Source organism: Carassius carassius, chromosome 38 (assembly GCF_963082965.1).
Source record: "Carassius carassius chromosome 38, fCarCar2.1, whole genome shotgun sequence".
NCBI classification, from domain to species: Eukaryota; Metazoa; Chordata; class Actinopteri; order Cypriniformes; family Cyprinidae; genus Carassius; species Carassius carassius.
The window spans coordinates 565,001-587,726 of record NC_081792.1 but is presented as its reverse complement, the minus strand read 5'-3'; the positions used below and the strand labels follow the sequence as shown (position 1 = coordinate 587,726).

Sequence of the window (22,726 nt, the reverse complement as noted above, 5' to 3'; positions counted from 1 at the left end):
ACTTCCGGTTCCCCTAACACTCTGGGTAATGCAGTTTAATATGCAACAGTAATGACAAACATTACAGTCCCAAAGCACAAATGTTGAACAGAGTGTGCCAAAACTCCATGGATGGTCTGCTATTTCAGGTCGATTATTGAAGTGTGGAGTCCATTGTACTTCAGCGACGGATACAGCTGTGGCTAGAAGGGATACAGAAAAAACCAGAAGCTAACAATAAATTAAAATTTCTACCTATGTTTTATTAACATCTACACCTACCAGTGATGCTCGGGTCAGTGTATAAACAACCCGCACCCGACCAATGTTTTCAACTAACCCGCCCGCAACTCAGACTGCAAAAAAGAAAAAGAAACTATTGTACCCGACCCGCATTTTTTCAAAGTAGTAAATGCGTCGCCCCTTTATATTAATTTAATTACTTAAATAGGCTATAGCCTACAGGATAATAAGCGTTATGACCGCACACATAAAGCTTGCCACAAAGAACCGGTAATGATTATGAATTTGTCTAAATTAGCAAGGAGACATTTAATTGTTTAGTAATAAACTGGTGTTTTCTGTATCGCTGCTAAGAGGAAGTTGACCATGCAGACTCGCCGTGAACGCCAGAGAGAAATGCACATTTCATATGGATTACATCATCAGAGAGTAGATTATTTATTTTGCTTTGAATATTTTCGTTTAAAAGTAGACATTTCAAGCTTTCTGTAATATATAGCCTATATTTCTTTTTAATCTCACCAACTAAAAGATTAAGACACTACCTGACCCAAAATATCACTCAAAGTTTCTACAGCTTTTTTCTAAGCTATTTCAGAATCTGTAAAGATGACTGGGGCTAACTTGTTACTGCAGTCAGAAGAGCGATATGAATGTGTGTGATGTACGGCATGATAAATGCTCGTCACTTCTGCTGCCCAAACTTTGTCAGCCTGTGGGTCTTTTGGTTTATTGTAAAACGATTGCACTGATTTGCATGTTTCTTGATGATGCGCTTTTTTCTGTGGTACTCACATGCACCATGTCGCTTCACGTCGTATTCTCCACCATGTCCCACAGAAAAACTGCTTTTGCATAAAATGCTAAAAGCTCTCTCTGCTTCGCCATCTACAGGTCTTAACCAAGAGTATGTTGCGGTCCATTTGCTATTAAAAGTGCATCTTCTCTTTTTCGTGGCCACGGCTGCTAAACCTACCTGACCGAACAGTGCGTGCGCTCTCCAATTTGAGATTGTTGACAATGTTGAGGAGGCGTTCGTGTGCCAGTCAACAGCTTGATTGACGTACGACTCAGCCTATCAACTAATGCTTTTATTGCTCTCCTCTGAACTATTGGACATAAGTTAACAGTACGCCTATGGACGTATCTGTGTATTTATTTGGCAGGGTCGAATGAAAAAGTTGGACAGATGCTCAATTTGCGTGAGGTGGGACAAAGGGTAAAATTGCTGTACAGTACAACATAAAGCGGGACAGGTGGTCACTCTATTCGTGCCAGTTATTCAGCCAATAAAGTGTAGGCCTATGTATTTCAAAATTGTGTCTAGTACTATATAAATTATAAAGGTTTAATTGGCATCTTTATTTTAAACGACCCGACCGACCGCGATCCGAATATCATTAAAAATATTTTTGGATGACTCGTAACCGCGGGTGACCGCAGGCACCCGCTCATTTTGTATCAACCTGCGCATCACTGTCTTATATATGATGTTATCCGTATTATATTTGGTTATATTTCATCTGCAACAACAATGTGAACTTTTAAACATATCCGTTTGGCCTTTAACTGTCCATTAAAGACACAGTTCTTTTTCTTCAACAAAAGAGTACATACTGTAAGGGCAGGGGCGGATTTAGTGTATTGGGTGCCCCAGGCAAAATATAGGAATGGGGCCCTATATATTTCAACACATTTTCTTAGATCAACCTTGAGGTTCCGGTTTAGTTTTGATGTTTGCTGATGCACAGTGGTAGATGTGTCCAATGTATCTACATTTTTCATGTAGCCTACATGTTAAATGGCTTTAAATACATACATCAAGAGCATGCTCACAGATGAGAACAAAACAGCATTGGATGAAGTGGATTAAAGCCCTGCACAGGCCTCAAAAATAGGCCCTAGCCCGTATTTTTCCCCTTTTCCCTAAAAAAGTTATACTATTGTTTCAGCTACTAAAATAGATCAGATTGAAAAAATTTTTTATTTTGTTTCGTAAAAAAAAAAAAAAGAAGTAAATTTAGAAAAATGTTTGGAGCATTTTTCGTTATAAGTGCTTCTCACTCCAGTTCAGTTGGCGGTAAATGCACCAAAAGTTGGTTTGCCATCCACCATTAACCCTCTGGAGTCTAAGGGTATTTTTGGGGCCTGGAGAAGTTTTGTCAAGCCCTGACATTTGTGCTTTTTTCAGTTTCTTATAAATATCTAAATGGGTAAAGTCTAATCTCACTGTAATCAGCACAAACTGGGCTATAATAATATGTGAAATGCATGTATGTACATGATTGTGTTTTTGAGAAAAAAAATATTATGCGTGGTTAGCGAAAAACTAAAAATGTTAAAACATTTGAATAAGGCAAAAAAACACATAAAGAACAATGGTTCCCGGGATTTTTGAGAACTGGAGCTTGTAGCCTAGAATTTTTCTTTCTAAATGATGTGAAAATCATCTTGTTTACTCACTCACAGAAAACAATATATTGATTTAAATTTTCTAAGACACTTTTTGTTGGTAAAAGTCATATGCGAGTAAGCGTCAACTACCATGAATATCATTGTGATTTACACCTGAGAAGACAAAGGCCTGCATAATGAGCTGCATAATGAGCTGCATAATGAGCTGCATAATGAGCTGCATAATGAGCCATTCAGTCATCTGTGCCACTGTGAGTGAGGAGTTACAAGAGAGAATGTGAGAACAAAATAAATCTATATAATTTTATGTTTGTAGTTTATTAAGAATATATTTAATTATCCCACAACATAATTTAATATCCACTTGGGGGAGCAGTTAAACAGTTTATTAGAAACAAAGCTGACTTTCAAACTAATTGTTTGGCATCCTTACTCCAGTCACACAATCCTTCAGAAATCCTTTTAACAATCTTATTTTCTACAAAAAAAAACATTTATTGTTATTATTATTATCATTATTATTAATGTTGAAAAGAGCTGAGAATATTTTTCTGGGTTTTTAGGGGGAATAAATGGAAAGAAAAGCATTGTTTTTACATTTGTTACAGTTATCTATTTGTTACATTTATATTATTTACATCAAGCTTTTAAATGGTATAGTATTGTATATTGTTATTGAAACTTCATAATGTTTCACTTGATTATACATTTAGTCAGGAATTATAGTTTGGGAAAAGTCTAACTAGTAAAACGTTTACACGTTATGTGAAAACTAGTACAAGTATATCAATAAATAAAAACAGACTTACTCATGTTTATGATCTCTGCTGAATAAAGTGCTTCATTCTTTTTTTCTGAGGAAATCCATTTCTCAAATCCTCAACCACATCACATCTTTTTGGGGTGAATTATGTGTTATTCTCTCATCGCGAAGCAAACAGTAAAATAAAAAAAACTTGAACAGTCTGGCTGCTTTTTCTTCTGTTATGGGCGTATTCAAGCCGCGCGCTTCAGTTTGAATCTGAATAGCGCGTTCGGCGCGGGGGCGTGGTCACATTAGATATAATGAAGGGAGACATGAAAAACAGACATCGCGTTGTTTTCCTATGGATTACTTTATCACAGAATATCTGTTTTCGGTGGTTTCGGTGGTTAGTTTAAAAATAGACATGTCAAGCTATCTATAGATATCTCTCTCATGTATTTTCGTTGAGTATTCACGGAGTTACAGTTCATTTAAATGACGTGTTTGTAAAAGAAGATCAGCGCAGACAAAGGCTGCAGACAGCGCACCTTGTTTGTATTTTATAAGTGCACAAAGTTTTGTTGTTATTATGTCTGTATCCAAAAAAAGTAGACCCTTTACAGATTCGATTGATGTATTGCTCTTATCTGTACGATTAAAACTGAAAGTGTAATTTAAGTTCTTTTCGGGGTTATCAGGAGAACATGACTCAAAACGCGTATCCGCGTTAATCGACTTGAGAGGGTTTTAAACATTACGCCATGCTGTCAGTTCGGTGGCGCTGGTAAACACGTCTTCTATGCAATGACCGGTCAGCGCTGCACAAACACTTTTCAGTTTTTAACAATTGCTTAGACACAATTTTAAAACACTACACACAATTATAGTTTTTCTTTATTATTTACACACATTTTCTGAAAGCATGCCTCATACTCTCATAACTCTGCACACTCCAACAAAAACAGTGTACATCCCATCCAATGCAAAGTTGCACATACAGTGGTCTACATCATGGCTGGACTGGCCATTGGGCATACCGGGCATTTGCCCAGTGGGCCGACGTGCTTTTTGGGCCGATATCTCATACTCATACTTTTTTTTTTTTTTTTTTTTTTTTTTTAAACGGCCCATAAAATTTGTACATCGGCGGCCCATTCGTTTTGTTTTGTTTTGCTTAATTGGCGGCGCTGGGTTTGTGCCGGTGTAATGCATTGGTCAAAGTCAGTGTTAGTTTTTTTTTCTGACAGACCAGCCCATGAAACACGTAGATCAGCGGCCCATTGGCTCTTTTCTTGATTGACACTGGGCTGGCCCAATCACAACTTTAAACGAGTGAGCGAGCGGCAGCAGTGTCAGTGTGTATCTGTAAAAAAGATGGAGAAGAAATGCAAGGAATGTCAAAATAAAAGATCATGTGCTTATCTCTTTCAAGTATAGAAATTGGTACAACTAATTAAGAAAGTTTCCTTTATTTTTTGTGCATTTGACAAAATATGGCTATTACTGTCATTGGATTAATATTATAACTATTATTATGTATAGGTGTAATGTAAATAGACACTGTAACTAAAAGAGGTTTGAATTTTTCTTTGTTTAATTTGCACACTGAATATGGGTTGTAACTTTTAATTTTGAACTCTCAAAGTGCACCAGATTAATGAATTTAACATTAAAATGCACAAAATTTTCTCACGGGGGGGGGCATGCCCCCAAACCCTCCTAGAAGGACAGAGGACACACCACCATAGTTTTAACAAAAATCCTGTAAGAAACATTGGTATTGCTATGCCAGAGCCGCTTATAGCTTGTTTTAGGATTCACCGCTGTGGAGTATAGTTCAACTGTATTAATAAATATAACATTTTGACTTATTTCATCTGTTAACTCTCACTCGTTCCTATACTCACTCATTACATGGCATTAGTGGTTTTAATGAATAGGAGTTGGTATGCATATAATTAAGGGCGTGCAAAGATGGGTGGTGTTTATGATCATATAGTGGGCCGGTCTGGGCAAAAATGCCCGGGCCGATTTTTTGTCCCAGTCCAGCCCTGGTCTACATACAAAACAACAGACAGTTACAGTAAAAAAAAAAAAAAAAACCTATGCTGCATTCTCTCTTCGGTTTCGGTCTGGCCACAGCATCTCATCCACATCACAAGCAATGTTTTCCCAATTCCCAATATCACAATGTTCGGCCAACCATCGGGGGAAATATCGCCTAGCATGGTGAGTCCAGCCATGAAAAGTGAGTGAAGTGACATTCAGCCAAGTATGGTGACCCATACTCAGAATTTGTGCTCTGCATTTAACCCATCCGAAATGCACACACACAGAGCAGTGAACACACACACACACACACCCTGTGAGCACACACCCGGAGCAGTGGGCAGCCATTTATGCTGCGGCATAATGAATCAACTGCTATATCTCCACATGTGTCTTCATTAGCCTGAAGAAGGGGTATACGCGTTTATGGATTTGTTCTTCTCCAGGCAGAAAAAAAGATTCCTCAATAGGATTTAGGAATGGGGAATATGGAGGGAGATAAAGAACTAAAAAGCGTGGGTGGGCAGTAAACCCATTACGAACCAGAGCAGCCCGGTGGAAACTTACGTTGTCCCAAATGACGACGTACCTGAGCTGCTCTTGGCCGTCTATCTGATCTGGGGTAATGAGTTTGTTGTGTAGCGTGTCCAGGAATGTGATCAGATAGGCAGTGTTGTAGGGGGCAAGGGTAGCAAGGTGATGGATGATGGCGTGGTGGGTAATCGCTGCACACATTGTGATGTTCCCTCTGTGCTGGCCAGGGACTTCAACAATGGCACGCTGGCAGATGATATTCCTTCCCCTCTTTCGTATTTTTGTGAGGTTCTGAAGATGAACTGGTGCTCCACTGCAGCCACCTCTAGCTCAAGGACTCTCTGAAACACACATGACAAATTCATAAATAGACATGGAGTGGTCACTATTGTGAAGCACAATCATTATGATTACAGTACTGAAATATGTTTAATTTACACAGTGTTGAGAGAAAGCATCAATTGTGGGATTGTATAGGACTCACTTGCACAGTTACATCGCAATTCTTTGACTCTTTCTGAATTGCGTTCAAATGGCACCTTGTAGACCTGCTTCATCCTCAGATTATTTCTGCGCAAGACACGATGATAAGCTTATTCTATCAATATTTGGAAATATCTCATTGTTTTCTATTATTTTTCTTTGTATTTGCCGTAATGTTATGACGTTATTTTCTAAGACCATGTTGATGACTGCAGTTTCCTGTTCAGGAGACGGAACACGTTCCCGAACATCTTGTGTTCTTTCAGTTCTGCCAAACAAATAGTAAAATACTGTAAATATGGTGTAGGAATACAAAGTAGGAATACATTTCCCAAATACTTGAAATATACTTTATTTTTACAGTCCTACAGAACAGTCCACAGGCAATTTGCAGTAATGCAATTTTCTAGTGTAAGTAGATTTCTTACCTTTTCTCATTTCGGAAAGTCCAGATAATGGATGCTACAGTGTACCTGCTCAAATTTGGCTGTACCCTGTACAGATGTCGCTGATTGGCTGGAAGTTCAGTAGTTGCTGAAGTGACGTCTTAAGAAGCCGTGGTTGGGCGTTGGCTGAAGATGCGGAGTTGTGTGGGCTGGTTGAAGTTAAACGGGCACTCGAGGTCAGACTCGGAGACACAACGTTAAAAAACTTAACTCAGAACACGAAACTCTCAAACGCAAAAGAAAAGAAACTAAAGTAAAATAACAGAAGTAAAGTTTGATGAGACTAGGTGGTGCTTTTTCTCATCGTGGCTAAGTAGCAGCAGGTGTGCAGTCCGAAGCACGCTGGATCCGCAGCAGCAGCTAAGAAGCAAAGCTAAAAGAAAAATGTGATGGTGTCCTGAGTATTTAAACTGGCCTGTTGGACACACCTCAAATGTTGTCTTGATCAATCAGATATTTTCTTTGCTCGGGGGTATCATAAATCATATGTTATCTTATCAAGCATGTGGTCTGAATTTTCCCGCTCTTGCAGGGTCTAATTTTGGACATGATTCCTATAACAGGAATATGATACATTTGACAAATAACTGATGGTCAGAAACGTTTCAAGAAAGCAGATTCAAACACCTACATACTAAACATGAATATGAATCCTTAAGCTATCCAATAGTTATTAGAAGACATACACAATAAGTGATTAAACATGATAGTCAAATGTGTGGGTTACATATAAATGAATATGGAGTTAAGAAATGGAATGATATTCCTTTAGAAGTCCTTTTGAGTTCACTATAAAAGACAGTTCCTGTGCCATTCTGTGCCAACATAAAGATGTTCTGTGGAGACCAGAGGTTAAAAGGCCCCCTTAGGAATTTCAGTCTGGTTCTGGTAGGTGGGGGAAGTCACTCCAAGGATTTTGTTTATTACTCTCATGGGTTTACATGTGATGGCCGGTGTTGCATCTTGATTACTTGCCCCAAATTTGACAATCTCTTCTCCGAATTGAAATTGTCAATAATTGTTCTAATGTTGTGTTAATCTTGAAAGCTGTTCTGTGAACGAGTTGGTTGGTTGGTTATCTTGCTTGTGGCACTAGGAATGATTTACAACCTCTTGTTGCGTTTCTGAGGAATTCGGCTCGTGTTTCAACCATGGTGCTGATCGACTCTTTAATTTTTCTGGTTCGGGTCTGATACGCTAAATTTTTTGCAAAAAAAAAAAAAAAAGCACTTCAATCAAAACTTTACAATAATTTAACAAAACCCAATTTTGGTACAATATGGCACACATGGTTCATACAGTTAGATTCAGTTTGAAACACTTAGACACTGCTTAAACAATCTTAAACACTTTTAACATTGATATTTTTGATGCATTTTGATGCAACACAACACATGAGACAAGTACTGTACATTCATACAGATTGCAATAAATGTATTATTGTATGAACTAAAAAACTTGAAATCATTAGAACAAGAGCAGAATGGTAAATGTATAATATGAAAATAATAAGCATAAACCTAGAATCTAGAAACCTGAAACAACAGAATTCTTCATTTTGAGTATTCACCGAGCGGCAACCTCCCACTCTCTCTCGTGAAGCCAATAAGGAAGTGACTAAAACTGTAATTCATCGACTGACCGCTTGAGGCTGGCTGCAGAAGGGAGTCAACCAGCTTCAGCAACCAGCTCCCACCTTTTTGCCTATTTTTGATTACCCTGGAGTGACGCACGATGACACGCTACCAAGATGGCGACGGCCCGCTCTGCCCACTTTTGGTTACAAAACTCTCTTCGGAAACCTATGGGTGACGTCACGGACACTACATCCATGTTTTTATACAGTCTATGGTATTCACATCTCTCTCTCTCTGTGTGTGTGTCTGTCATGTTAATCGGACTTATCACCTTATAGGAGATTTCATTTACTTTATTTTCTAACTCAACAGGCCTATCTCTCAAATGTTACCCATTGTAGAATCCCTGCAGTCTCTTTATGAATGAATATTCATGTCAGACAATGCAAAGTAATAAATAGCAGTGAACTTTAGGACTAGGGGTGTCCTGGGACTATATAGCAGAGATGGGAAACTGTGATAGTGATGAGGGCCAGCATTATTTCTCCTTTATACCAAGGGGCCAGATTACTAATCCACCTTCACACACACCTTTGTCATGGGTGTCGCTGTTGGACAGTGTTTTCTCTACTTCCTGCTGGCCTTGCTATAGCTAATCGTAGCTCCGTGTAGGTGTTTTTTTTTCTTTCTCTAGAATCTTTATCTTACTATCACTCTCTGTTGTTTAAAGTGATAAAATATAACTTAATTCACACCATATTTCTGATATTATCGTTCAATCTTATCAGATTAATTTTGATCGTTCACTTTTATTTTATTTTATATCCGTGAGTGCAGTACACCTGCATTGCATTAGCACTCGTAAGCTTGTCATTAGCGTTTTCATTCAAACCTATCGTTTTCTTTTCTCCTCTCCCTCGCTCCAGTTTTTCACAAGTTCATCAAACAACTGTGGTAAGAATATTTCATCAAGCACGGTGAGTAATGGCTTCTCCTGCTATTGTTATTTGCACCTCTTGCCACATGTACAGTTTATCTATCTCTATCACAGATGAGGAATTCACATGTGATAAATGCAGGGAAATAGTTAGGCTGACAGAGAAGATTTCAGAATTAGAGACACGCATTCAAACTTTAATTGAGGACAGTAAGAATATTAGGGCTCTAGATACGGCTTTGGATGCGTCTAGCTCAGAGATTCCTGTACATTGTTTGGTTCCGGCAACAGAGCCCCTGCAGCAGGGCAACTGGGTGATGGTGAGGCGACATAGTCGTGGGTCAAAACACCGCTCTTCTGTTCCGATCAAAACATTAAACAGGTTCTCCCCACTCAGTGATGCACCCACTGAGAAACCTGATGAAAGTGCTCTTGTTATTGGTGATTCTATTGTACGGAACGTGAATATAGAGACACCAGCCACCATAGTCAAATGTTTACCGGGAGCCAGAGCGCCTGACATCTTGGCAAATTTAAAAGTGCACTCCACTGCCTCGGTCCCTAACGACTTCCGTCCTGTTGCACTCACCCCCATCATTGCCAAGTGCTTTGAGAAACTGGTTGCATCCCACTTAAAATCCTGTCTCCCTGCTTCACTAGACCCATTCCAATTTGCCTATCGCCACAATAGGTCAACTGAGGACGCCATCTCAACGGCACTTCACTCTTCCCTCACCCACCTGGACAGTCAAAACACACATGTGAGAATGCTGTTCATAGACTTCAGTTCTGCATTTAATACAGTAATCCCCTCCAAGCTGATCTCCAAGCTCAGCCAGCTTGGATTCAGCACACCCATTTGCAACTGGATTCTAGACTTTCTGACGAACAGACCTCAGGCTGTAAAGTTAGATAACCTCTCATCCTCCATCATCCATCAGGTCCAGCACCTGGCTGTGTGGTGCGCCACCAACAACCTGGAACTAAACACCCAGAAGACTAAGGAGATGATTGTGGACTTCAGGCGGACTAGGAGTCATGCACACACACCCATCTACATCAAGGGAGCTGTAGTGGAGCGTGTGTCGAGTTTCAAGTTCCTTGGCATCCACATCTCTGATGACCTCACCTGGTCCCATAACACCTCCACACTGGTCAAAAAGGCACAGCAGCGCCTTTACTTCTTACGGAGCCTTAAGAAAGTTCACCTGCGTTCCAGGATCCTTACTGAATTCTACCACTGTACCATTGAGAGCATACTCACGAACTGCATCTCAGTATGGTACAGCAATTGCTCTGCATCTGACCGCAAAGCACTCCAGCGGGTGGTGAAAACTGCTCAACGGATCACCGGCACCCAGTTAACTTCCATCGAGAACATTTATCAGAAGCGCTGTCTGGGCAGGGCAAGGAACATCATTAAGGATGCCTCTCACTCTAACCATGGACTTTTCACCCTCCTTCCATCCGGCAGGCGTTACAGGAGCCTACACTCTCGCACTAGTAGACTCAAGAAGAGCTTCTTTCCTGAGGCTGTGACACTTCTGAACGCCACCCCACCAATCTAACCTGCACCTGGTCTTTTACTGCACTGGTCACAGTACTTTACACACATGCATTTGCACTAATCATATTTTGCACAAACTGCACACTGTTCTAGCCATTACTGTAAACTGTCTAAAGCTGTTACTGTACAAAGCACAGTAAACTATTTCTATAAAAACATAATTGCACTACTGTTATTCTGTATATACTGTAATACATTGTTTAACAATACTGTCATGGCAGGGATCCAATGAGGCATGGAGATAGAACCAATAGCAGGTAAGTCATTTATTAAAGGGTAATCCACAGGGGTAAACAGTCCAGGCAGGGTCAAAACCAGAATATCCAAACAAAACATAAACTAAACAAGAAGACAAGGCAAGGGCACGAACTGACGGACATGAATAAACAACGACTCCGTGACACATACTAAGACAGACCGGGTTATATACACAAGGAGAGACAAGCGCTAATGGGAAACTGACAGGGTGTGATGATAGGTAATTAGTGACAGCTGGGTGCAATAATTAAGCAGGGACGTGAGGAATGTGATTAATGAAGTGAAAGACACCGTGGGAAAAAAGGACATCTAGTGGACACCCAGGGAACACAACCCAGACACTGTGACAATACCCCCCCTCTACGGAGCGGCTCCCAGACGCTCCATGACAAGACACAACACAGAGACAAGGAGGGAGGCGGACAGGTGGAGGCTCAGGGGGAGGGACGGAGGGCCAGAAAAAAAAAATCATGGGGAACAGATACCAGAAGTGTAGACACAAAACAGAGAGACCAGGAGGGAGGAGGACCGGAGGAGGTTCAGGGGGAGGGACGGAGGGCCAGGCTCACAGAGGGGAACAGGCAGAAAACAAGAAACACAAAACATAAGTCCATAAGGACATCACGTGGTGCCCACCAGGGCGGAACAGAAGACCACCACAAACGTGTGATCAGGGCGGAAGCCCCCCCAGGGCGGAGCAGAAGACCACCACAACCGTGTGGTCAGGGCGGAAGCCCTCCAGGGCGGGGCAGAAGACCACCACAACCGTGTGGTCGAGGCCGGAGTCCCCCAGGGCGGAGCGGAAGACCACCACACCCCTGTGGTCAAGGCGGAAGCCCCCCAGGGCGGAGCAGAAGACCACCACAACCTTGTGGTCGAGGCCAAAGTTCCCCAGGGTGGAGCAGAAGACCACCACCACCATGTGGTCAGGGCGGAAGGCCCCCAGGACGGAGCAGAAGACCACCACCCCTCTGTGGTCAAAGCGGAAGCCCTCCAGGGCGGAGCAGAAGACCACCACATCCCTGTGGTCGATGCACAAAGCCCCCAGGGCGGATCAGAAGCCCACCACTTCCGTGCGGCCGGATCAACGGGAGGACGAGACTCTGGTAATTCCATGGTGTCTCTACTGGACTCCAGAAGATCGGTGCTGGCCTGACACTGCTCATGAAGATCATTGGTGACTTGCATTTGCTCATGAAGATCAATGGTGACTTGCCTTTGTTCATGAAGATCAGAGGTGACTTGCCTTTGTTCATGAAGATCAGAGGTGACTTGCCTTTGTTCATGAAGATCAGAGGTGACTTGACTCAGTCCTTGAGGATCAGAGGTGACTTGACTCAGTCCTTGAGGATCACCGGTGACTTGACTCAGTCCTTGAGGATCACCAGTGACTTGACTCAGTCCTTGAGGATCACCAGTGACTTGACTCAGTCCTTGAGGATCACCGGTGACTTGACTTGACTCTGAAAGGTCAACGGTGACTTGACTTGACTCTGAAAGGTCAACGGTGACTTGACTTGACTCTGAAAGGTCAACGGTGACTAGCCCTGACTCTGGAGGGTTAGCAGTGACTAGACTTGACTCTGGAGGGTCATCTGGAACCCGACTCGACTCTGGAGGGTCATCAATGACTAGCCCTGACTCTGGAGAGTTCCCTGGCACCTGACTCGACTCTGGGGAGTTCCCTGGCACCTGACTCGACTCTGGAGAGTTCCCTGGCACCTGACTCGACTCTGGAGAGTTCCCTGGCACCTGACTCGACTCTGGAGAGTTCACTGGCACCTGACTCGACTCTGGAGAGTTAACTGGCACCTGACTCGACTCTGGAGAGTTCACTGGCACCTGACTCGACTCTGGGGAGTTCACTGGCACCTGACTCGACTCTGGGGAGTTCACTGGCACCTGACTCGACTCCGGGGAGTTCACTGGCACCTGACTCGACTCCGGGGAGTTCACTGGCACCTGACTCGACTCCGGGGAGTTCACTGGCACCTGACTCGACTCCGGGGAGTTCACTGGCACCTGACTCGACTCCGGGGAGTTCACAGGCACCTGACTCGACTCCGGGGAGTTCACAGGCACCTGACTCGACTCCGGGGAGTTCACAGGCACCTGACTCGACTCTGGAGGGTCAACTGGCACCTGAATCGACTCCGGAGGGTCAGCTGAGACTCTCATCCTGTGCAGCGGCGCTGGGCAAGCAGCCATCTTGGGCCATGACTCTGGACAGGCGGCCATCTTGTACTGTGGTGCTGGGCTGGCAGTCATCTGGGGTTGTGGCGCTGGACTGGCGGCCATCTTGTACTGTGGCGCTGGACCAGTGACCAATTTGGGCATTGGCGCTGGGTTAGCGGCCATCTTGTGCAGTGGCGCTGGACTGACGGCCATCTTGTGCTGTGGCGCTGGACTGACGGCCATCTGGTACTGTGGCACTAGGCTGACGGCCATCTTGGGTTGTGGAGCTGAACCGGTGGCCAATTTGGGCATTGGCGCTGGGCTGGCAGCCATCTTGGGCTGTGGCGCTGGAACGGTGGCCAATTTGGGCATTGGCTCTGGGTTAGCGGCCATCTTGTGCTGTGGCGCTTGGCTGGTAGCCATCCTGGGCAGTGGTGCTGGACTGGCGGCCATCTTGTGTTGTGGCGCTTGGCTGGTTGCCATCCTGGGCAGTGGTGCTGGGCTGACGACCACCCCGCCGGAAGAGACAGAAGTGGCTGGGGCATCCCACCGAAGCCGATGCTGCAGGTAGCGCACGAATTCCCAGAATTCCAGTGTCTCTAACCGCGCCATCTCCTCCTGAGACACTGGATCATCCAGCCCGCCATTAAAATAGTCCTTGAGGGCTGCATCGTTGTAGCCCATGCCCTCGGCCAGGGACCAGAACACCTGAGCCAGGGCACCCACTTCATTGCCCTCTTGGCGGAGGGCGATCAACCGAAGGTACTTGGTTCGCCGCTCCGCCATCTTGGCTGGGGAACGGAAAAATGACATACCGCTGGTTCCTAGTGTGACAGAGTCGTTCTGTCACGATCGGTGTTACAGAAAACACAGGAGAAGGAACCAATCGCTAAGGATGGCTGAAGCGAAACAGTCGTTCCGAAGCTTTGCGAGATCCCGAAGCGCAGATGTGTCGAAACACTGATCCGAAGCGTGATTCGAAACACCCATGTCACGTGACTATGACCAAACGAAGCCTCGAAGTGTTTCACTAATTGTTTCATCAGGTGTGGTCCGCCGAATCAGCGTTTGATTGGAACGGTCGGGAACAGACCACACAATCGCACATCTGTATAAAAGTGAAATAAACGCATTTTGACCTCGTGGGTTTTTGTGAGAGGAGTTTGACTTTGAGATAGCGGATTTTTGGTGATATAGTGACATTATAGTGCGATTTGATTAGTTATAGGCAATTTAGACTTACATTTAAATTTACACAACACATTGACTGAGAGGCTAGAGACAGACAGAGTATACATATAGTGACACATTAATAGATACATAGATATAAATATATATAGACAGCTAGATTAATAGATAGATACATATATAGATAGATTACAGATACATATATAAATACATATATTATAGATAGATACATATATAGATACATAGATTATAGATACATAGATCGATTCATATATAGATAGATAGATTTGGATAGATAGATAAAATGGAAGCTCCCCAGAAGAGATGCCGTACATCTGTGGTGTGGGAGCATTTCCATTTAGAAACCCCAAATAAAGTGAGATGTGTGTATTGTGATCGGCAGCTAGCCTACTGCAACAATACATCATCCATGGTGCGCCATTTGAGGAGCACTCATCCTGCCATTTTGCAGGGTGCAGAGGATGGCATTCCCCCTGTACCTAGGCCTGCTACTGACACTGCTGGGCCATCTAAGCAAGGTATGCATTGTTTGGGATATAATTATAATTGAAATATAATTACAACCTTTTGGGACACTGTTTATAAAGTTTATAAGTTATATAAAGCACTGATTATAAACACTGGAAGGTTTCCAAATAATGAACCAGTAGGCTATACTTTTAATAGATGTGCACTAATTGAAGCTGTATTTTTCCAATGTATTTGTCTGAAAGTATGTTTTGTCTTCTCTTTTAAAAGTCAGACAGAGGGAATTGGATGAGGCTCTTATAAACATGGTGGTGAAGGATCTGCAGCCCTTCACCATCGTGGACGATGAGGGATTCAGGGCATTTGTGAACAAGCTTGATCCAAGCTATGTCCTCCCATCCCGGAAGGTGCTTAAAATAATGGTCAGCGAAAAGTACAACAAAGCCAAGGAGAAGACAATGGAGGACCTACAAAAGGCCGAATTTGTTAGCCTTACAGCTGACATGTGGTCCTCCATTAATAATGTAAAGTAAATGTAATGTAAAAGTGTCATGTAAAGTAAACGAGTGGCGCCGATACAGGATGGCTGCCTCCGTGACGTGCTCTGCAGTTGTTTTTGTGTTTTTGTTAGTTTGTCCTGTCTTTAGTTATATTCCTGCAATCAGTTTCACCAGGGACGAATTGCTGGATATTCGGCAACACAGATCTCCCGATATTTCACCGGTTTTCGACTATTCTGATGTTTTGCTGGACATTCTTGTCGGCGGAGCGGCTGCACTGTTCACACGCTTCAAGAGGACGCGCAGATGGGGAAAAAGAGCTGGCGCGCTCGTGAGACTCAGAAAATGCGGATTTCGAACGCCGTTGCCTAGCATCCATCTGGCAAATCTCCGCTCTCTACCCAACAAAACGGACGAACTGCTTCTGCTCTCTCGGACAAATAAAGATTTCTCCCACTCTGCTGCTCTGTGTTTCACGGAAACTTGGCTGAATGACACCATACCGGACAGCGCGCTCCATCTGCCGGACTTTCAGCTGTTTAGAGCGGATCGCGACGCAGAATCAACGGGGAAATCGCGCGGCGGCGGGACATGCTTTTACATCAATGAACGGTGGTGTACAGATGTAACTGTGTTAAAGAAAACGTTCTGCTCAAATCTCGAAACGCTCTTCATTAACTGCAAGCCGTTCTATTCGCCGCGGGAGATTCATTCGTTCATTCTGGTTAGTGTTTACATCCCTCCTCAAGCGCACGTGAGCTCAGCTTTACAGAAACTCGCTGAGCAGATCACAGAGACAGAACAACAACACCCAGACTCTGTTTTAATCATTCTTGGGGACTTTAATAAAGCCAATCTCTCCCGTGAACTGCCAAAATACAGACAGCATGTTACTTGTCCCACAAGAGACAGTAATATATTGGATCACTGTTACACAACAATAAAGGATGCATTTCACTCTGTTCCACGAGCAGCTTTGGGACGTTCTGATCACCTTCTGGTTCATCTTATGCCGACCTACAGGCAGAAACTAAAATCAGCTAAACCTGTATTAAGGACTGTAAAAAGATGGACTAATGAAGCAGAGCAGGATTTACAATCTTGTTTTGACCTCACTGATTGGAGTGTTTTTGAAGCTGCTGCCACCGATCTGGATGAACTCACAGAGACCGTAACATCATATATCAGTTTCTGTGAGGATATGTGTATTCCTACCAAGACTCAACTAAATTACAACAATGACAAACCGTGGTTCACTGCAAAACTCAGACAGCTCCGTCAGGCCAAAGAAGATGCTTACAGGAAGGGGGACAATGTCTTGTATAAACAGGCTAAATACACACTGGAAAAGGAGATCAAAGTGGCAAAGAGGAATTATTCTGAAAAAATAAGGACTCAGTTCACTTTGAACGACTCTGCATCAGTGTGGAAAAGCCTAAAGAAGATCACCAATTACAAGACACCACCCCCAGCACTGTGGAGAATCAACGACTGGCAGACGATCTGAACGAGTTTTACTGCAGGTTTGAAAGAACACCCATCACCTGCCCTGAACACCTCCCCACACAACCATTCACACCATTCACAACTCCTGCAACCAACCCTGAATGCCTCTCCAAACAACCGTTCACACCATTCACAGCTCCTGCAACCCATCCTGATCACCTCTCCAATCAACCGCTCTCACCATTCACAACTCCTGCAACCAACCCTGAATGCCTCTCCAAACAACTGTTCACACCACTCACAACTCCTGCAACCCACCCTGAACACCTCTCCAATCAAGCGCTCTCACCATTCACACCTCCTGCATCCCCCCTCTCCCCCACACCTGCAATACAGATCAGCGAGGATGCGGTGCGCCAGGTCTTCCGGAAGCAGAAAAGGAAAAAAGCACCAGACCCAGATTGCGTTACACCAGCCTGTCTGAAATCCTGTGCTGACCAGCTGGCCCCCATCTTCACACAGATCTTCAACAGATCGCTGGAACTGTGCGAAGTCCCTTCATGCTTCAAACGCTCCACCATCATCCCTATCCCAAAGAAATCCAAAATTACAGGACTAAATGACTACAGGCCTGTGGCTCTAACGTCTGTAGTCATGAAGTCATTTGAAAAACTGGTGCTGGCCCACCTGAAAGACATCACTGGACACTTGCTAGATCCTCTTCAGTTTGCCTACAGAGCAAACAGGTCTGTGGACGATGCAGTAAACATCGGACTGCATTATGTTCTGCAACACCTAGACAGACCGGGGACCTATGTGAGGATCCTGTTTGTGGACTTCAGCTCTGCCTTCAACACGATCATCCCAAACCTCCTCTTGCCCAAACTAACTCAGCTCTCCGTGCCCACCTCCGTCTGTCAGTGGATCAACAGCTTCCTGACAGACAGGCAGCAGCTAGTGAGACTAGGAAAATACACATCCAGCACCCGTACAATCAGCACCGGAGCTCCCCAGGGCTGTGTTCTCTCCCCACTGCTCTTCTCCCTGTACACTAACGATTGCACATCTAAGGACCCCTCTGTCAAGCTCCTGAAGTTTGCAGATGACACCACACTCATCGGCCTCATTCAGGACGGTGACGAGTCTGCTTACAGACAGGAGGTTAAAGAGCTGGCTGTCTGGTGCACTCTCAACAACCTGGAGCTTAACACACTCAAAACAGTGGAGATGATCGTGGACTTCAGGAGAAACCCCCCTGCACTCCCCCCACTCACCATCATGAACAGCACTGTGACTGCAGTGGAGTCATTCAGGTTCCTGGGCACCTGAAAGTGGGACATTCACATTGACTCCATTGTGAAAAAGGCCCAGCAGAGGTTGTACTTCCTTCGCCAGCTGAGGAAGTTTAACCTGCCACAGGATCTGCTGAAACAGTTCTACTCCACCATCATCGAATCCATCCTCTGCACTTCAGTAACTGTCTGGTTCAGCTCAGCTTCTAAATCTGACCTCAGAAGACTACAGAGGGTAGTCCGGACTGCTGAGCGAATTATCGGTACAACCCTCCCATCTATTCAAGAACTGTACTTATCCAGAGTGAGCAAAAGGGCTGTTAAAATCACTCTGGACCCCTCACATCCAGCACACTCCCTCTTTGAACTGTTGCCATCTGGTCGACGCTACAGAGCACTGAGCACCAGAACGACCAGACACAGGAACAGTTTCTTCCCTCAGGCAATCCATCTTATGAACAGCTGATAATAACTGTGGGACACACTACACTATTTATATTTATATACACTACACTTTTTATCCAACACACATACTTAGCGTACACTTAAATCTTTTGCACATAATATACATGTACATACATGGAACACAATACACTACTTATATTTATATTTATATACACATACACTTATTTATCCAACACACATACTTAGCGTACAGTTAAAACTTTTCCACATAATATACATGTACATACATAAATGCTCATTTTAACATACCTGCCATACATTGTCAATTTGTATATTGTCAATCCTTACCCATCTATTTGTATTTTTTTGTATTTTTTATTCCTTATTGTGTTTTTTGTTCTGTCGCTGTTATGTTGCACTGCGGAGCTCTGTCACGAAAACAAATTCCTCGTATGTGTGAACATACCTGGCAATAAAGCTCATTCTGATTCTGATTCTGATTCTGATATGGATGGATATCTTGGTGTGACTTGCCATTACATAACATCAGAGGCAAAAATGGCAACTGTTGTACTGGGTGTAAGGAGGTTTTACCAAACCCACACAGCCCAGCATCTCATGGAGGCTAAAGCCTTGCTAATGGCTGAGTGGGGAATAACCTCCAAAGTTCAGTGCATGGTGACTGACAATGCATCTAACATGATCCTAAGTGCCCAGCTACTCCACCTTCGCCATGTCCCATGTTTTGCTCATACTTTAAATTTGATTGTGAAAAAGGCACTAGATCAAACCCCAGTCATCAATGAAATACGCCAGAAGGCCAGAAAGATAGTGGGGTTGTTCAGATCCAGCTGCAAAGCAAAGGACAAGCTTGTGGAGATGCAGAGCTTGATGGGAAGACCAACTCTGAAACTGATACAGGAGGTTGACACGAGATGGAACAGCACATTTGACATGCTACAGCGCTTGTATGACCAACGTGAACCAGTGGCTGCTGCACTTTCCAACTTAAACAATGATACTGCTCCCCTGACAAGTATTGATTATGACATTATTGAACAATCATTGTCAATACTGCAACCATTCAAACTCGCAACAACAGAGATGTCAGAGGAAAAGAGAGTGTCTGCTTCAAAGCTTATACCACTGTACAGGATGTTGCAGCACAAGCTTGCACAGAAAAAAGGAAATGCAACGCAGGAATCAACTGTTCAATTAGGTAGGCCACAATGACCATACTACCCATGTGATTGGCCATAACTGTCATATTATTGTCATTATTATAAATATGTGTTTCTCCTGTTTTGGCTCATAGGCTCACATCTGCAAGAAGGTCTGCACTCCAGATGTGGAGGTTATGAGAGTTTTAGAGCCTTGGCACTGGCTACACTGCCGGACCCAAGGTTAAAAAATGTGGCATTTGGAAATGCTGCCAAAGCCCAGGAAGCTGAAAAGCATATCACACTGGAGTGTGCTTCACTGATGCGTTCAAACACAAATCCTGGTGAGCAGTTTCAGTCTGTGTTATGTAATCTGAATCATGTAATATAATATATCCTTCATATATGCCGTCAGTTTAGGATTTGTTACTAATTGCTGTTTTCATTTTTATTCAGACCCAGAAATGTCAACATCACACCCATCATCATCATCATCACCATCACCATCAACATCAACACCAGTAGAAACACAGGACAGTTTATGGGAACTTTTTGATACTCGCATCCATCAAACCAAGATGATGCACAATGCTACAGCTGATGCCACAGTGGAAGTGAAAAAATACATCAACGATGCGTATTTGCCCAGAACTCATGATCCACTAACTTACTGGAAAAAGAGAGCAGTAATCTTTCCTCATTTGTATGTCCTTGCAAAAAAATATCTTTGTATGCCAGCAACAAGTGTCCCTTGTGAGAGGATTTTTTCAAAGGCTGGAGAAATTATCTGTAAAAAAAGAAGTAGGCTAAGTCCTTCCACAGCAGATAAATTAATATTTTTGAATAAAAATCTCTAAAAAAGTGAGACATTGTGGCTTGATTTCTTTTATTAATATTCATTTTTCATGACCAAAATAACATTATGCACAGTGAGGAGCCTATAGGTTACAAGCTTCACATATTAGAACATTATAATAATAAAAAAACAACAATTTTTTTTAATGGCTCGTCAAGGTTGTTTCAGATCAATCAGAATCAGAATCAGAATCAGAATGAGCTTTATTGCCAGGTATGTTCACACATACGAGGAATTTGTTTTCGTGACAGAGCTCCGCTGTGCAACATAACAGCGACAGAACAAAAAACACAATAAGGAATAAAAAATACAAAAAAATACAAATAGGTGGGTAAGGATTGACAATATACAAATTGACAATGTATGGCAGGTATATTAAAATGAGCATTTATGTATGTACATGTATATTATGTGGAAAAGTTTTAACTGTACGCTAAGTATGTGTGTTGGATAAATAAGTGTATGTGTATATAAATATAAATATAAGTAGTGTATTGTGTTCCATGTATGTACATGTATATTATGTGCAAAAGATTTAAGTGTACGCTAAGTATGTGTGTTGGATAAAAAGTGTAGTGTATATAAATATAAATAGTGTAGTGTGTCCCACAGTTATTATCAGCTGTTCATAAGATGGATTGCCTGAGGGAAGAAACTGTTCCTGTGTCTGGTCGTTCTGGTGCTCAGTGCTCTGTAGCGTCGACCAGATGGCAACAGTTCAAAGAGGGAGTGTGCTGGATGTGAGGGGTCCAGAGTGATTTTAACAGCCCTTTTGCTCACTCTGGATAAGTACAGTTCTTGAATAGATGGGAGGGTTGTACCGATAATTCGCTCAGCAGTCCGGACTACCCTCTGTAGTCTTCTGAGGTCAGATTTAGAAGCTGAGCTGAACCAGACAGTTACTGAAGTGCAGAGGATGGATTCGATGATGGTGGAGTAGAACTGTTTCAGCAGATCCTGTGGCAGGATAAACTTCCTCAGCTGGCGAAGGAAGTACAACCTCTGCTGGGCCTTTTTCACAATGGAGTCAATGTGAATGTCCTACTTCAGGTCCTGAGAGATAGTGGTGCCCAGGAACCTGAATGACTCCACTGCAGTCACAGTGCTGTTCATGATGGTGAGTGGGGGGAGTGCAGGGGGGTTTCTCCTGAAGTCCACGATCATCTCCACTGTTTTGAGTGTGTTAAGCTCCAGGTTGTTGAGAGTGCACCAGACAGCCAGCTCTTTAACCTCCTGTCTGTAAGCAGACTCGTCACCGTCCTGAATGAGGCCGATGAGTGTGGTGTCATCTGCAAACTTCAGGAGCTTGACAGAGGGGTCCTTAGATGTGCAAGAGGGGATAGAGGGGATAGTCGTGGCCTAATGGTTAGAGAGTCGGACTCCCAATCGAAAGGTTGTGAGTTCGAGTCCCGGGCCGGCAGGAATTGTAGGTGGGGGGAGTGCATGTACAGTTCTCTCTCCACCTTCAATACCACGACTTAGGTGCCCTTGAGCAAGGCATCGAACCCCCAACTGCTCCCCGGGCGCCGCAGCATAAATGGCTGCTCCGGGTGTATGCTCACAGTGTGTGTGTGTGTTCACTGCTCTGTGTGTGTGTGTGCATTTCGGATGGGTTAAATGCAGAGCACAAATTCTGAGTATGGGTCACTATACTTGGCTGAATGTCACTTCACTTCACTTCACTACACTTCAATCGTTAGTGTACAGGGAGAAGAGCAGTGGGGAGAGAACACAGCCCTGGGGAGCTCCGGTGCTGATTGTACGGGTGCTGGATGTGTATTTTCCTAGTCTCACTAGCTGCTGCCTGTCTGTCAGGAAGCTGTTGATCCACTGACAGACGGAGGTGGGCACGGAGAGCTGAGTTAGTTTGGGCAAGAGGAGGTTTGGAATGATCGTGTTGAAGGCAGAGCTGAAGTCCACAAACAGGATCCTCACATAGGTCCCCGGTCTGTCTAGGTGTTGCAGAACATAATGCAGTCCGA

The 22,726-nt window shown here is 43.6% G+C and overlaps 1 protein-coding gene across 1 annotated transcript in view; it reads left to right on the top strand.

Moving 5' to 3' along the window:
• Positions 1-9,132: 9,132 nt before the first annotated feature.
• The window catches only part of LOC132119143 (large ribosomal subunit protein eL29-like), a 346,082-nt gene continuing 332,488 nt past the window's right edge, over positions 9,133-22,726 (top strand). Inside the window, exon 1 of the mRNA XM_059528894.1 lies at positions 9,133-9,143. The gene's annotated coding sequence lies outside the window, so the exon portion shown is untranslated. The remainder of the gene's footprint in view (positions 9,144-22,726) is intronic.